Below are 15,972 nucleotides of genomic sequence, written 5' to 3'. Positions count from 1 at the left end.
ATACATAAGGTGTAGCTTTGAAAAGGTTTCACTCCAGTGAAAGCTTTTGTACCTTTTTTTCTGAGAGTGTGTGGAAAATCTTATATAAGAGACCAAAATTAGATTGAATTCATTGAGCAGGTCTATATTGAAAAGTAGAAAATAAGTCAGTTACACTAAAAATGGACCATATGCATAAAAAATGCTTTCACGAATATTATTACAAATATAGTAATGCATCATTATGAAAATAATCTATAACCAAACTGACTCAGAGTCAAGGCTTTGACTGCCTGACAGTTTATACAAATGCCCATGATTCAAACATATTCTGGATGTAACGGTGGCTCCTTGAAACTCTCTGGTCCTTTACAATTTTACAGTTTATTAATTGTCCATTAAATGTGAATTAATCAATTTTTCTGTCCCCCTTTGCACTCAAACCATATCAATAATTTTCTTTCCTTCATTATCAAGTGAAAAGATTAGCTGCTTGTTATATTTGTAATAGCCTTTTACCCTCATACAGCCTATTTCATCTGAGCTTCCAATTACTTTGGTTTTAAATATAGAAGCTTATATCTCATTTAAAAGAACACTTTGTTCATTGCGGAAAGTGAAATTACATCTTAGATTTTTAATTTATTCCCCTGCGTTTTATGATGGCAATTCAAAAAGCTGTTAAAATTATTAAACTTGCACGTTGGGCACATTTTGAAGTCTCTTGTAGAAAGTAGCTCACATTGCTTGCAGTCCTCACTAGAATTTTCCAATGTCTGCTACATCTGTCTGAAAAGGAAAAGGAAAAGGGGAGTTGTCTTTTGGATCTTGTCCTGAGCATTACATCACCAGTCACATATATAACCCAGCACCAGACATGAGCCGGACGGGAAAGTTTCTGGCATGGTGCCTGGTGAAAGCGTGCTGTCTCAAACTTCCACCCCTCCTATCTCTTTTCCCCTTACAGTGGAATTTAGTATGGGTTAAGGAGAGAGCAACGCCTGTGCTGTCATACATGGCCAATTGCGTCGTAAGGGGAAAACTATTTTGTCTGCACATGTGGAGCAATGCCATAGAGCTCCATGACAGAGCATTACATGTATTGTGTTACAAAATGAAGGATATTTTTTATTCTGTCAGCATTTTTTGCCAACAGAATGCAATAAAAATAATCCAGGAATAAAAATCCTCTTCATTTGATTATTTAATTAGCTATTATTTAAAAATCATTATTAGAAATTAGATATAAAAATCACAATGACATTTAAACCAGACCGAAGAAAAGTCATTCTCCCTGCAATTGCAAACAAATATATCCAAATATCATACAATTATATAAAACAAATATATATTATTTGTTAGTAGTAGTTTTGCATATATACTATTAAGAAATGACAATGTCAAATGTTTTAAATTGTACTTCTTTTTCCAGAAATTATGTCATACACTATGCCTCAGGAAATACAATTATTTATTGAAGTTTTTATATACACATACATTACACACACACACACACACACACACCACACACACACACACACACACACTTTGATATTGTTTTTCAGTGTAAAAAAAAAAAAAAAAAAAAAAAAAAAATATTTTTTATATATATATATATATATATATATTTAAATTATTATTTACACATCATTCCCTGTCAGATATAGAAAACTGATTCCATTGATGGAAGTTTTAATGAAGGACACCAGGCAGAGAAGCATAAACAAGAATTAACTTTAAATGCCCACTCTCTCCATGACGTAAATCCTTAAGGACAGAAGCGTGGGTTTGTTCATGGCTTATCAGACGGTGTGGAGGTTTGTAAAGTGCTTCAGGGAGACTTCAGGAGTTTCAAGTTTAAAATAAAACCTTACGATCACACAACAACTACATTAAGATGATTCGTTATTATGTAATATGTCCAAATAATAACTTGCATTTCCTTACAAGTCCTATAGACTAGTGCAGGGGTGCATGCAGCAAATCTATTTGCTAGTGCTAAAACACATATATAAAAATCACAATGACATTTAAAACCAGACCGAAGAAAAGTCATTCTCCCTGCAATTGCAAACAAATATATCCAAATATCATACAATTATATAAAACAAATATATATTATTTGTTAGTAGTAGTTTTGCATATATACTATTAAGAAATGACAATGTCAAATGTTTTAAATTGTACTTCTTTTTCCAGAAATTATGTCATACACTATGCCTCAGGAAATACAATTATTTATTGAAGTTTTTATATACACATACATTACACACACACACACACACACACACACACACACACACACACACCATTGATATTGTTTTTCAGTGTAAAAAAAAAAAAAAAAAAAAAAAAAAAAATTTTTTTATATATATATATATATATATATTTAAATTATTATTTACACATCATTCCCTGTCAGATATAGAAAACTGATTCCATTGATGGAAGTTTTAATGAAGGACACCAGGCAGAGAAGCATAAACAAGAATTAACTTTAAATGCCCACTTCTCTCCATGACGTAAATCCTTAAGGACAGAAGCGTGGGTTTGTTCATGGCTTATCAGACGGTGTGGAGGTTTGTAAAGTGCTTCAGGGAGACTTCAGGAGTTTCAAGTTTAAAATAAAACCTTACGATCACACAACAACTACATTAAGATGATTCGTTATTATGTAATATGTCCAAATAATAACTTGCATTTCCTTACAAGTCCTATAGACTAGTGCAGGGGTGCATGCAGCAAATCTATTTGCTAGTGCTAAAACACATATGCTGCTTTATTGAATTGTCACTGAAAAATAGCTTTAATAGGATTTTGGTACTTTAGGGTATAGAAGAAGGATTTATAGTGTTCTTGTTGTCATGGGAACTAGATCTTTAAGTAGCTTAATGATGTTGCCATGTAACTTGTTTTAAGCTAATGAAACATGATTGGCTCACACTATGCTGAACTTCAGGTGTTGTTGTGCTGTGCCTTTGCATCTTTCCACTAATGTGGATCTGTTTACACATGCATATATCTGTGGTACAACATTACGAGTTGCATTATTTTTTGCTTTCTAGTTTAATGAAGCTGTTGCTTCTTGAAAGAGCTTGAAGGACTCTTCTATTTAAAATGAACACAATACTCAGGGCTGAGAAGTTCTGACCTCAGAAGTATCCCAGTTATGTTGCATTGACTCCTGCTGATGTTGCTTAGAAACGGCCTTTATGCGTCAGTGAATGAGCCCTGCTGATGGTTGATCAGGAATAGAAAATGAAAATATGTCCACTTCCTAATCTATAAACTCTAGCTGCAGGGAGACATTTGATTCAGACTGCTGGGAACTTCTAGATGTGGTTATTGTTGTCAACAAAAACTGTTTATTTATAATCATCACTGTAATAAAAAAATAAATAAAAACAGACTGCTGTGGTTGCCAGCTTGTAAATCAAAGCAAAAATCAGACTATCTACACAGCAGTGCAATCTCTGCTGAAGAAAAATAAATATAAAAACATTTATTACCTAAATATTTCTATATGGAAAATGTTTCAATTTTTTTCAAAGATGTTTTAAATGGTAAATTATGGATTTTCTAAAAGTCTTATAGAAGTGATATCAGAAAAAAAAAAATATATATATATATATTAATATATAATAATATATATATATATATTAAGGGGGGTATTTGCCATTGAAACTGGGATATTTTTACTTTATTGGGAACACATTTTATTTTAAAAAAGCATAGTATGTTGTTAATTTATGTGAAATACTTAACTTACCACATTATCAATCAGAACTATTGCAAAACAGATCTGTCTCCACTTCCGTTTCATTGCACCTTTGAAACTCACAGGACTAACTGTGTAGAATAAATGCAGTGCTTTCCTGTGATGAATGATCTCATTCAGATGCATCATGTATTTGAGCTGATGCAAAAGAGAGATTTCCCCTTCGGAAAATCCATGCTCATGTAAAATCATTAGGGTCCAAACACCGCGAGGTGTTTCTGCCTCCCACACCTGATAAGCTGGCGGAAATGCATCATTTCACCCACTTATGAATGGATATCTTCTCACTCCACTGCGCACAGACACACGTATGATCACGTGCACCACACTCCTACTGACGTACACCCACAGCACTGGCAGCATTCGTTTGCCCAACGAATTATTACACGGTTTGTAGTTTTCATGAGTCAAGTATCAGGTGCCTTCTAGTGATTGAAAAAAAATATCAGTAACATTTCTGTTATATATCTGCATTGAAATGCATATATCTTTGACCTCATGACCTCACGTTTCTTTCTTTTTTTTAATTTATTTATTTTTTACATCATATTAGTCCAATATTGTATGTATATATATATATATATATATTCTTAAACTGTAAAAAAAAAAAAAAAATTAAAATTAAACCGAACTTAAGAAAAGCTTAAATAAATACTTTTTTTCATTTTCCATGTCCCCCTTTAGCCTTAATAACACCATTCACCCAAGTTGGCATGTACAGAATAATCATTTGATATTGACGTCAAAACCTTAATTTGTTTTAACATTTTTGTAAATCCTAAAACAGTGTTTATTTTCAGGTTTAATAAATACTGTATGTAGCCTGAAAGCCCAAGAAACTTGGGTAAACAAATAAATGAAGTGAAAGCATCAATCAGATGGCAGAATGACAGAACAGAATCTACTGCTCTATCATGGAGGAGGAGGGAGCTTCAGATTCCCACATTTGAGAACACGCTTGGAAACCACACACGGTGTGACTTGACGCAGATGGTGGGCAGGGTTTGATTTTTTGCTGTATTATGTGCGTCACAGACACATATTTTTCAATTAGGCCCACAGCTAATGTTTTTTTTAAATTGCATGACATAGCTTTCAGATTATACACAGGACAACCTATTACAAACATATTGATAGTATTTACTCAATACGACACCTTAAAGCTATTGGCATGAGGCATATTATTGTTGATACAGACAACTAATATGATATTGTGACTGCAGTCATAGGCAATTCCAGATGTCACTGTTTCCTATAATTTACAGTGCATTTGACCCCTTACCAGCACTCATCTTTAGTATTCAGTAAGAATCTAGAATAATTGAAGTTCAACTCTCAAAATAAAACTTACCAGACTATCCAGAAACATGATTTATATTTATATTCACATATAGGGCAATCACACAAAAAAAGAAAAGAAAAGAAAAGAAAAGAAAAATAATCTGGTACTGGGAAATCTTGATTTTCAGTTCTAATAATATTATCCTACTCTAAAGCCTACTTTTAACTTGTCTGAACACACAGACATTTTGAAATGACTGTCAATGGAGAAAGCCAGATGGACAGCAGGGCCAAACAGGGACATGCAGCAAAACACTTCACTTTGGTGGCAAAGAAGTCCCTGGGTGCAAGATGAGGCTAGTATATAAAGTATCCTTTATAATTTCTTCAGTATACCTTAATGGCATATCATTATTATGTTTATCCATACTGTATGTCATTATATGTCATTATATTCCAAACTGTTTGCAGGTTTGTGAATGAAACCGATTCTTGGGCAGTGCTGCACTCTAGTGGTGATGATGGGCACTACAAGATATTTACAAAGTAGTCGGGGAAAAATATAGGCCTAGTCTTTCTTATTTTATTTTTTTTAACCATTAATTCATATTTAACTTATATACTTATATACAGTAGTTATAACAATACAACATTTTAACACAAGAAAGTGGTCATACAAGTGAATTTTAATAAAATGTTTTAAAATACATTTGATATTTTAAGTTAAAGCTGTGTCCCCCTTATGATATAACAATTGATGCACGTCTGAAAGGTGCATGCATGGCAAATAGAGAGAAGTACATTTTATTATTGAAAAAAGAACAAGCATTTTGGCCAGTTCTGCCTCATGTTTGCCACTCCAGTTAAAATAAACAGCTACTTTCCAAAGAAGGTAATCATAATCAAGGCTGCAAAATTACAAAATTCATTTCGGTTCAAATTACTTCTGATGCTGATGTTGATCAAAATAAATAATTTTAAAGAGTTGAAGAGTTCAACACATTTTTTTGAAGTTGATCTAAAAGTTTGTTTTTACTTTTTTAAATTCAAGAGGTGTTTTCTATCAAAACCATTTCTATGCAATATATGGATAAACCTAAAGTGCCCACATTATATGTTATAACTCAGCATTATAAGAAACTGTTACAATTAGATTATTTTATACAAAATAAGAAAAAAAAAAAAAACCCTACAGAGTATCTAAGAATGTGCAAGTGTCATTTTCACTGTTTTTCCTCTGTGGTTCCCGCCTTGTGAGCCACCGTATTTGGACAGCATTGCCAAACCCAAGTTTGCCAAATTTATCATTGATCTGAAGGGGGAAAAGAACTAGCAATGAATAACAAAATATTTTATGACAAATATATTGTTAAATATTTGATATAAAAAACATGAAGCATTACACAGCGCACAGACATTCACTTTGAAGGAATCTTTTTCACCTTAGCTAACATGTTGGCCCTAATTACAGGGTCCTTCATGTTCACCTGTCCAACAGGCTTCAACTGCATCTGCAACACCACCCTTTTGCCTTCACCTAAAGACACAGACAAATACAACCAAACATGCTTAAGAACTTCAAACTGCACAAAATATCTTTAGGTTTAATTTGCTAAAATGCAGAGAGATACTCACTACTGCTGCAGTAAAATGGATATGTCGCTGTGCAATCTTTTTTGGCCTGTTTGAAGGAATCAACATCTAATGCGAGACAGTTTTTGCTGGTAGTATTAGCACTTTCTGTAATGTTTTGTGAGTCCAAGTTCATATCATACCCCCCTATCCATACATAATGATACAAAAAGAGGCTGAAAGTACGAAAAGCTTTCAGTTTGTTTAGATCATCCTGACTGTACACAAAAACCAGATCTGTGTATTTCTCTTGGCAGTAGCTCTGAGCCGCCGACCAGCTCTTTAGATCACTAACATAATAGAACTGTCTAGGAAGAAGAGAGTAACCCCCAAAAAGACCTGTAAGAGAGAAGAGGAAGCAAAATATGAAACGACAGACACCTTTTAAAAACATTTTAACATGATTAAATTCATTGCACAGAATCTGCCAAAAAGACATTGGGTTGAACCAGCTGTGCAGCCTTATTTTGATGTAAGTTCCAACTTAAGCTTAATTTTGTATTGCACTATTTAACTTTGTTGAAACATAACTAAACATTTAATCCTCCAATCAAATAAGATTGACGTGATTACATCAGTAAGCTCTCCATTTGCCTGACAGACATTGAGACATAGAGTTGGGTAATAATTAATAATCTGCTTCTAACCTTCAACAATATAACTACATACTGTACTCTATTCCTCTGTCCAAAAAATTATTGCATTACTTATTATTAATTGCTTTCTAAATCCCATATCAACCTCGACCAGATGAACAATACAAGAATAGACATAAAACCGCTCTTTTAATTCTTTCAAATAAATAATATACGATTGCATAAATCATTCATAAATTAATATAAGAATTCAAAGGGAGAAGGTTACATTAAAAACATAGATACTAACATTAGACGTTACATTTGAATATTAAATATACTTATATTCATATTTTTTTTTACAGTCTATTCGGTATTTAATATAATCACATCAGACTTAACTGTCATTAAATTACAGAAAAAAGTTAAGTAATGCCTTGGAGCTCTAATTGAATTACATAAATTACTTATTAGTGTCAAAATACAGTTTCTGAAAGCTATTTCCATATTAAAAATACCTAGGCTGTTATGTAATTCATGCACAGTTGTATTTCAATAAATAAAGTGCAGTTACAAACCAGCTAGTAGGCTTAGCTTTTAATTTCGACTTCACGTTCCTATTAAATAAAAACTTACCAACGTATGATACAACCCTAACCTGGACACAATAACAAATGTTATGTTACCTGAGAGAAAAAACAGCAGTCTAATTGTTCCATTCATGTCTGCAGCTTGTGTTTGGAGTAATTGTGTGTGTGTTGATTGTATTTATGTTGTATTGCAGTGATTGGTTGACACGTTAGCATCATTTGTGTTCATTTGAATAGGACACAGTGTCCTTTACAGAGATCTTGCACACAAACAAACCTTTATTTGTTCCTCTTTCCACATAGGTTCAGATGTTCCTTTGTGTAAATTTAGACTAGCGTATTCTTATGAATATGACAAAAATGTGTGTGCAGCTAGAAGATCTGAGCTCAGGTGTGATTTAAGATAATGTGTTTGTAGTTTAAGCAAAAGCAAAGGTTCAGTCCAGTCTTTTAGATACATCACAATGAGCCAGATACTAATTTTAAATGTTGATATCAAAATACAAATTAGTTTACTTTGTTCACAATCATATGACGACCAATAAAACGAGATTGTATATTTGATAAGCTGACTATTACTGTACATAAGGGTACCCAACACAATGATTTCCTATAAAGTTTAAAACATAGCAAACAATAAAACTAATAACACTAATAATGAGGACAGCTAGTATGGATTGTCAGAACCCTATTTTAGACACTGGTATGTATTGGTAAACACATTTCGTTTTCTTTTTAAATATGGATCTATATTTATCATGATTTGCAACTAAATCCCAAGCAAAGAAAAGGCCAATAACAATATTTACACTGAGTGGATATAATTAATCTGATTTTAGCAGTCATGCAAAGATTCGCTCAATACAAAATCTCAATAAAAACTGTGACTCAGATTAGTTTTGTAAGTTTAAAATTATTATTGGTTCTAGGTTACTGTCTGTAATAGTGCTATTTGATATGTAGACTGTATACTTGAAAAGTGATATACCCCACAACATTTAGAAAATGCAAATATGACATTTGTTAGCTGATTTGTGCATCTTTGCATCTTTCTGGTAATTTCACTGAATGGGTTATTTGGTTACATTTCACAATAAGGTTACATTTATTAACATTAGTTAACTACATAAAGCACAACATCAGGAACATCAGAAACAAGCGGATCTCACACTTGTGGTTTGTCTGAGCTCAAGATTTACTCAGTTGAATTTAAATTCCCTGATTTGCTACTTTAATACTTTCTAAGTACTTTTTTTGTGTGAGCTAAGACAGTTCAGGACTGGCAGGATCCCCACAGATGGTTTTAAATAGGTCGCGAAGTCCTTCACAGATGTTCTGTAAGCAAAGTTATAGTAGCTTCTTTTTTACAAGTCAAAAGTAGGAGTGAATCAGCACACTTAAAAGGAAAAAGCTATTCTGCCCATGCTGAATGACAGTCTATGTGTTTCTTTTATTATTATCTTTTAGAATTTAAACTTTACAGATTTAGTAGTCCTTTATATATTTAAAAAGTCCGTAAAAATTAAAAGTGTCATGTCAAGTAATATAAAGATCTTAATAAAATGCAAGCATGATAAAGAAGAGAACTATTTTAAACTGATAGATATTTAGGTTTATTAATTTATTAATTTAAAAGATTAAAGCTTATCCAGTCACCACTTTTTGATTTAGCAATGCTCTCCAGATCAAAAACCTTTTCACCTTCCTTCTTACTCCAGCTTATTTTGCTGTGTGATGCTCTTCAGCTTTTCCCTTATCTGGAAGACCAGCTAAAAAGAGTCATATGAAACTTGGATGATCATGCATTTGAACACTTATATTAGTACACTAATATATCAAGTGTAAAAACACTAACAACATCAGCATTAACTATAAGGCTTGAATATAATACTTGAAGTTAAAGTTCAAGACATAAGAAATATCACATCTCAACAACTACTTAGTCATGCAGGTCCATGCTTTACAGCATTAATACCTGTTGCTTAAGTGTATCTTTATTTAATAGTCACACTAAATAACATCACCTACAAAACCGAAAAGAAAAAAGATTATGACAGACAAAACCTCATTGTGAAGGGTCACAATGTGTTTTCCATTACAGGACAACCTTACTCTGACAGTCCACTTTTTAATAAACTCATCTCGAGAAATACAAGAAAAAAATTATTTAAAAAGGGGTCATATGACATTGTTAAAATAATATTAGTTGGTGTTTTTGGCATAATGCAATGTGTTTATGCGGTTTAAGGTACCCCCCCCCAATATTTTCCACATACTGTAAAATATTGTCCTCTTTTGGAAGGACAAACAAAATAGCTTTCCTTTCACACCAAACACACAGCATTTTAGGAGTGTGTGGACATGTCTTAACTTAGATAAAGAATATCTCTATGGGTTCAAGACTTCAGTTTTTGCAACTTTAGGGATCTCATCAATGCACAAACAGCTTGTAACACTCCAAAGAGAAAGAAAAACTTACAATTGCATCATATGATCACTTTAATTTAAATTAAAGTAAGACCACTTATTATATAGTGGGACAGAAATATTAATTTAATTTAATTTAAAATATTATTTTAAACTAAAGCATTATTTTATTTAATAGTTGAGATAGGCTGGACTAAATTAAAATAGTCACTGACAAGGGGATTTGGAAAAAATCATTTTTACAAGTTTTCAATAAATGGTAGGCCTAATATTATACAACATGATTATTCATGTTGAAAAAGTCATAAGACTCTGTAACCACAATGGACAATAACTACACCCACACTCATACATCCATCTTAAATTAATCTTTACTCATTGCTATAGTGTACTTTGGATATTTCACACTTCAAAAAAAAAAAAAAAAAAAAAAAAATCGAATACCATGTATTGCTATCACCAGTGCTGCTTGTAACATTTCTTCTTTTTGTTTTGTAAACACACATTCACTTTATGTAGTCTTGTAAAGTCAACATTTAAATGTCTAATTTCTGTTTATTTCCAACTTTTCTTTCATTAGTTCTTATTTTAATAGTTTAAAAATAATAATGTCACTTAATCTATTTCCAATGGATGAATAATTCTGTATATACAGTTATTGCATTATTGTTTCAGATTACACAGGAAGAAAATCATTTTGCATAAGAGTAACTTATTTTCAAATAAACAAGCAACTTTTGCATAGCTAGTCTAAATGTAAATAGAAAAGGGCTACTCCTACCAAATTCATAGGTCACTTCTTTCAAGGTCGATCCTTTAGCCTTGGTTTTACAATGCAAATTTGATTTCCCTCAAATACTTTTGGGTTAAAAAAAACTGTATACACATCACAGCATTAGTCATCATCTTAAAACATTTAAACGGACATATCTAGACATCAAATGGCAATAATGTCCACATGATGTTAAAATTCCCTTCAGATGTATTATTGAATGATATTAAAATATATGCAGTACATATCAAATATGAGTGACTAGATTATGGTCACATCACAGGCCGGAGACAAGGGGTTAGTGCAATAACAGGTATGATTGCAGAACGAGATGGCAGGAACATTGGGAGGTGAGTAGAAACACATTGAACAGTTCTTGGGTTCTTAACTGGGCTGATTGGTGTTGTGTCCATAGTTCCCTTAGAGACTGAGCATCAAAGGGTAAGTATAGACATGTTAGTATAGCGTGAGAGAGTCGTGCATCCCTGACATTTACATACATATAACATTAAACATTAATGATAAAACAAGTAAAGGAAAAGTCTCATTTTGTAAGATAGCTACTATTTGTAGTTAAAGTTAACATTCATTAATGTACTAATTTGCCAATATGCTTTGTTTGACTTTTCGGAGATCATCTGCTCTTCCCTGTGGATTATAGGATTTAGGTTTAGAGACTGGCTAGACCACTCCATGACCTTAATGTGCTTCTTAGAGCCACTCCTTGTTGGTATGTTTTGGGTCATTGTCATGCTGGAAGACCCATCCATGACCCATCTTCAGTGTTCTGGCTGAGGGAAGTAGAACACTGAGGGAAGGAGGTTCTCATCCAAGATGAGAACTCCGAATTTCTTCTTCATCTTGAAAAAATGGAAGTCAGTGGCAACCACCAGATGTCATCAGGTCTAAGACTCTGCAATTATTATGCGCTATTATCTTGTGTTTATAAGAGCAAAACATTCTGATTGGCTAGTAATGTTAGTTTGGTTGAGAGTGAAAGCTGTGCTCCTCTTATACCATTGGTACACATTATACACATGGACTTGAAACTGAAAGTTGTTTTTTTTTATGCAGCCAAATGCTGGATGCTGGAAATCTGGCATGGTGCCAGAGAACTTTAAGCCCTTGACTCATCATGATATTCAAGTTATTTTGAAACTGAATAATTTCAGTACAGCTAAAATCAGGGCATTTATTGGGTCATTTATTGAACCAGCATAAATCCTTTTCCACACATATTTGCTGTATTAGCATACATAAAGTAGGCTATATCTCAAAATCTCTAATCTAGAACCGAAGTACTGAAAAATCACAATGAATTTAAACTACACTACAGAAAGATTTATTATATGAAATACTAATAATAATTATTGCAATTGAAGGAAATTAAATTAAGGATGTTGAAAGAAAAGAAACCTACAATCTTTTAAGAGTGCAAATATTTCTAGCTAAAGTTCGGCTAGATTCTTTACTTTTGTTAATATTGTATGCAAGGGCGTAACTTTGGGTCTACCATTGGGGGGGTTAAACTCGCGGCATATGAATAATTTTCTTGTGTAAAAGGTAACATGCTAATTTACATTACAGATTATTTAAAATATGATACTATCTTTCTTGCTGGCAAATGAAATTAATAAAGAAAACGAACAAAAGTATTCATTCTGAATATTTCATATTATTTTAATCTGAATGATGTTATGATATTGAGGGGGTTATATTAGTTGGATCTAATTTTTGGGGGGGTCATGACCCCCGTAACCCCCCTGCAAATTACGCGCATGATTGTATGTACAATTTGCCAGTTCCTCAATTCCTTTTTTTTTTTACTTTAAGTAAAAGAAAATAATGCATAACAGATGCCTATTTATTATCTAATTTAACTGTATGATTTTTCTCCTGATGAAACAGCTCTCCATCTTCCCCCTTCCTCCAGCTTATTAGTCGTTGGGTTTAAGGTAATTTAATAAATTTTTCTTCAGCCGTTTCCTCGAGTGCATATACTGTTCATGGCAAAGTGTGTTGTTGTACCAGAATTTGCACGGTCTGTGTCCCCCTCTTCAGTCCAATCCACACTGATCCACTGTATCCAGCATCCACTATATTTACCAGCCTGTTCACATCATCCATGCTGTCTGCAGTAGCCAGATCAGTGAATCTCTCTCTGCAGTAACTCTGAGCCTCTGGCCACGACATTAAGAGCAGAAACTGCTCCAGGTGAGCCTGATATTTTAACCATGTATATAAATGACCCTGGAGCACAGTCATTGGGGTATATTTGTAACAATAGCCAAAAAATTTAATTAAAGATTTTTCTTTTATGGCAAATACCATGAGATATTAAATAAAAATCATGTTCCATGTAGATATTTTGTAAATTTCCTACCATAAATATATCAAAACTTCATTTTTGATTAATAATATGCATTGCAAAGACATTAGTTGTATATTGCCAAAAAAAATTTGTCAGATCCTAATAAATCATACATCAATGGAAAGCTTATTTATATTCAGCTTTCAGGTGACGTATAAATCTCAGTTTTGAAAAATTGACACTAAAGACTGGTTTTGTGGTCCAGGGTCACATATGCAAACACATCATCATAAATACAGATTATAAATGAGAACACCAACCTGACAGAAGCACAAACAGACTCCTATCCATCACTGCTCACACAGAGATGATCAAACACATCATCCATTTTCATCAAATTACATCAAAGCTTACACAGCAAACATGGGCTGACTATGAGGTTAGCCTTGATTTTAGCTTTAAAGTCCTGTATCTTAGACAGTAGCTATACAGTAGCATAGCACTAGGAACATTAAGGTAATGGATCTGATACATAGGGAATGTATGAACCAATGAAATATGCAGTGTAATGCGCAGAGTAATATGAATTAAGTAAAAATATGAATTAACATTAATGATATCAAAAAGCTCTCAAGTGAGTGATTTAACATTTCCAAATACTACACTTACAAAGGTATATTGGACATATTACAGCTTTAATTAAAAATAAAAGTGAGACATAAGCTCTGCAAGAGTTCTCTTCTTACCTAAACAAATGACGGTTAAAACTTTCCTCAGGACAATACTTCTACCTGCTGTACAGAACAGGTACTGCAGGGGAAAGCGGAGCACAACCTAAAGCATTTTATGTGTAACTCCACTTGGGGTTCAGAGTATTTATTTGTTTCACATTAATTTCAAATGTCTGATACAACTATGTGGTCTTGTTTCATTAAAGTGTATTCTTTTTTCTCTTTTGCCCCCAAGAACGTAAGTGAAATGTGACAACATGCCCCACTGTTGTAACATCTTTTCTAATCTAATTAAAATACGCATGTAATATTTTTTATCCATATACTTTTTTTTAAATAAAAATAAAAATAAATAAAAACAACCAAATAGCTATATAGGTAAAAAAAAATTTGGGCAAAGAGATGAAGAAACAGTAAAATGGAGATAGTAAGAATAAGTATACGAAGTAAGAATACAAATATTTATTGAAATGATTTCTGAACATTCAGGTTTTCCTTTTCTTCATTTTTCTTGCCTGTTTCTCGAAGTGTGGTCAATTCTGTGAATTACATTTGTAACCTTATGGAATATATAAATAGATATTTTTATATTTCATGCAGTTTTTTTTCTATATATTCAACTAGAAAATACACACAAGTTCCATCATGGAAGCATGTGTGGGAAAAGGCTATTTAAACCTATTCAGCAAGCAGTCTACAGTCTGCACTAAAAACATGTTAAACTCACTAAAAGTGAAAGTGTAACATTGCAGCAGTAAATGCTGCACTGTCATGGCCCGGTAAATGAACACACCTTGTAAACAAGGGTCTGGGTCTAAATGCAGGTTTATAAAAAAACAAAAACAAAACAGAAACGGCAAAACAGATACAGAAACAGATCAAATAAGATCTAAAAACCACTCAAACAGGAACAGGATGATAACTAGAATACACATAACAAATAACAATTAATTCAGCAAGGCAGAGTGGTGAGTGCGAGGAGAATATATAGTCTATGACAAGGGAGAACAGCTAAGGTTGAGTGTAATGAGTGTACAGGTGTATGGAGTTTGGGGAATGGAGGACTGGAGATAGCGACCTCTGGTGGAGAGAGGGAGAAACTCAGGGCCCGGACTCATGACAGAACCCACTCTCCCTGAAACATCTTCCAGACATTACCAAGCAATAGACCAGGGGACCTAAAGAACGGGGGTGGAGTAGGGGGAAGGGAGGGATGATGGGTCAGGTCTGTGTGCTGGAGGGGGACCTCGGGAGAGTGGGCACCACTACCTCAGGTACTTTGCGAGCACACAACACCACTGGAGGTTGATAACACCAGCGGGGGTTCCTGCACGCTGTGTATCAGCCTGCGACACTCCAGGAATGGGCTTGAGGTACTGGATGCAGTAGACAAGGCGTGCAACTTGCAACACTGAGTCTGAAATTTTGTATGATTTTTTTTTTTTATCATATTCGTCATCCTTTCCATTTAAATGCTTGCTATGGATGCAAAAATGCAGAAAATAAAGCCTGATCATAATTTTTTTATGATGGACGAAAGTTTAAGAGGCTGAGTAAACGTGATTGACACAATGTGCAATGACCTTGAATAAAAACACCCTGTTAGTTACACGATATAGGGGAGACCGGGGATGGTTGTAACACTTTCTTCTTCAACGCCTAAAATTACCTTTTTCTTTTGGCTACAAGTCTAAAACTTCTAGGCAAAGTACCCACATGTTTATACTACAAATGGCAACCATTTAAATGTATTCAACTATATCACAGACTTTGTGAGATGATGACAAATACAAGGTGGTCCTTTGTTACAACCTACCCCACTACTGGGGTAGGTTGTAACACATACTGGGGTAAGTTGTAACAGGTAGACAAAATATACAAAAACTAAGGGTACTC

The sequence above is a fragment of the Carassius auratus genome, chromosome 27 (assembly GCF_003368295.1).
Source record: "Carassius auratus strain Wakin chromosome 27, ASM336829v1, whole genome shotgun sequence".
NCBI classification, from domain to species: domain Eukaryota; kingdom Metazoa; phylum Chordata; class Actinopteri; order Cypriniformes; family Cyprinidae; genus Carassius; species Carassius auratus.
This window is presented reverse-complemented; position numbering follows the sequence as displayed.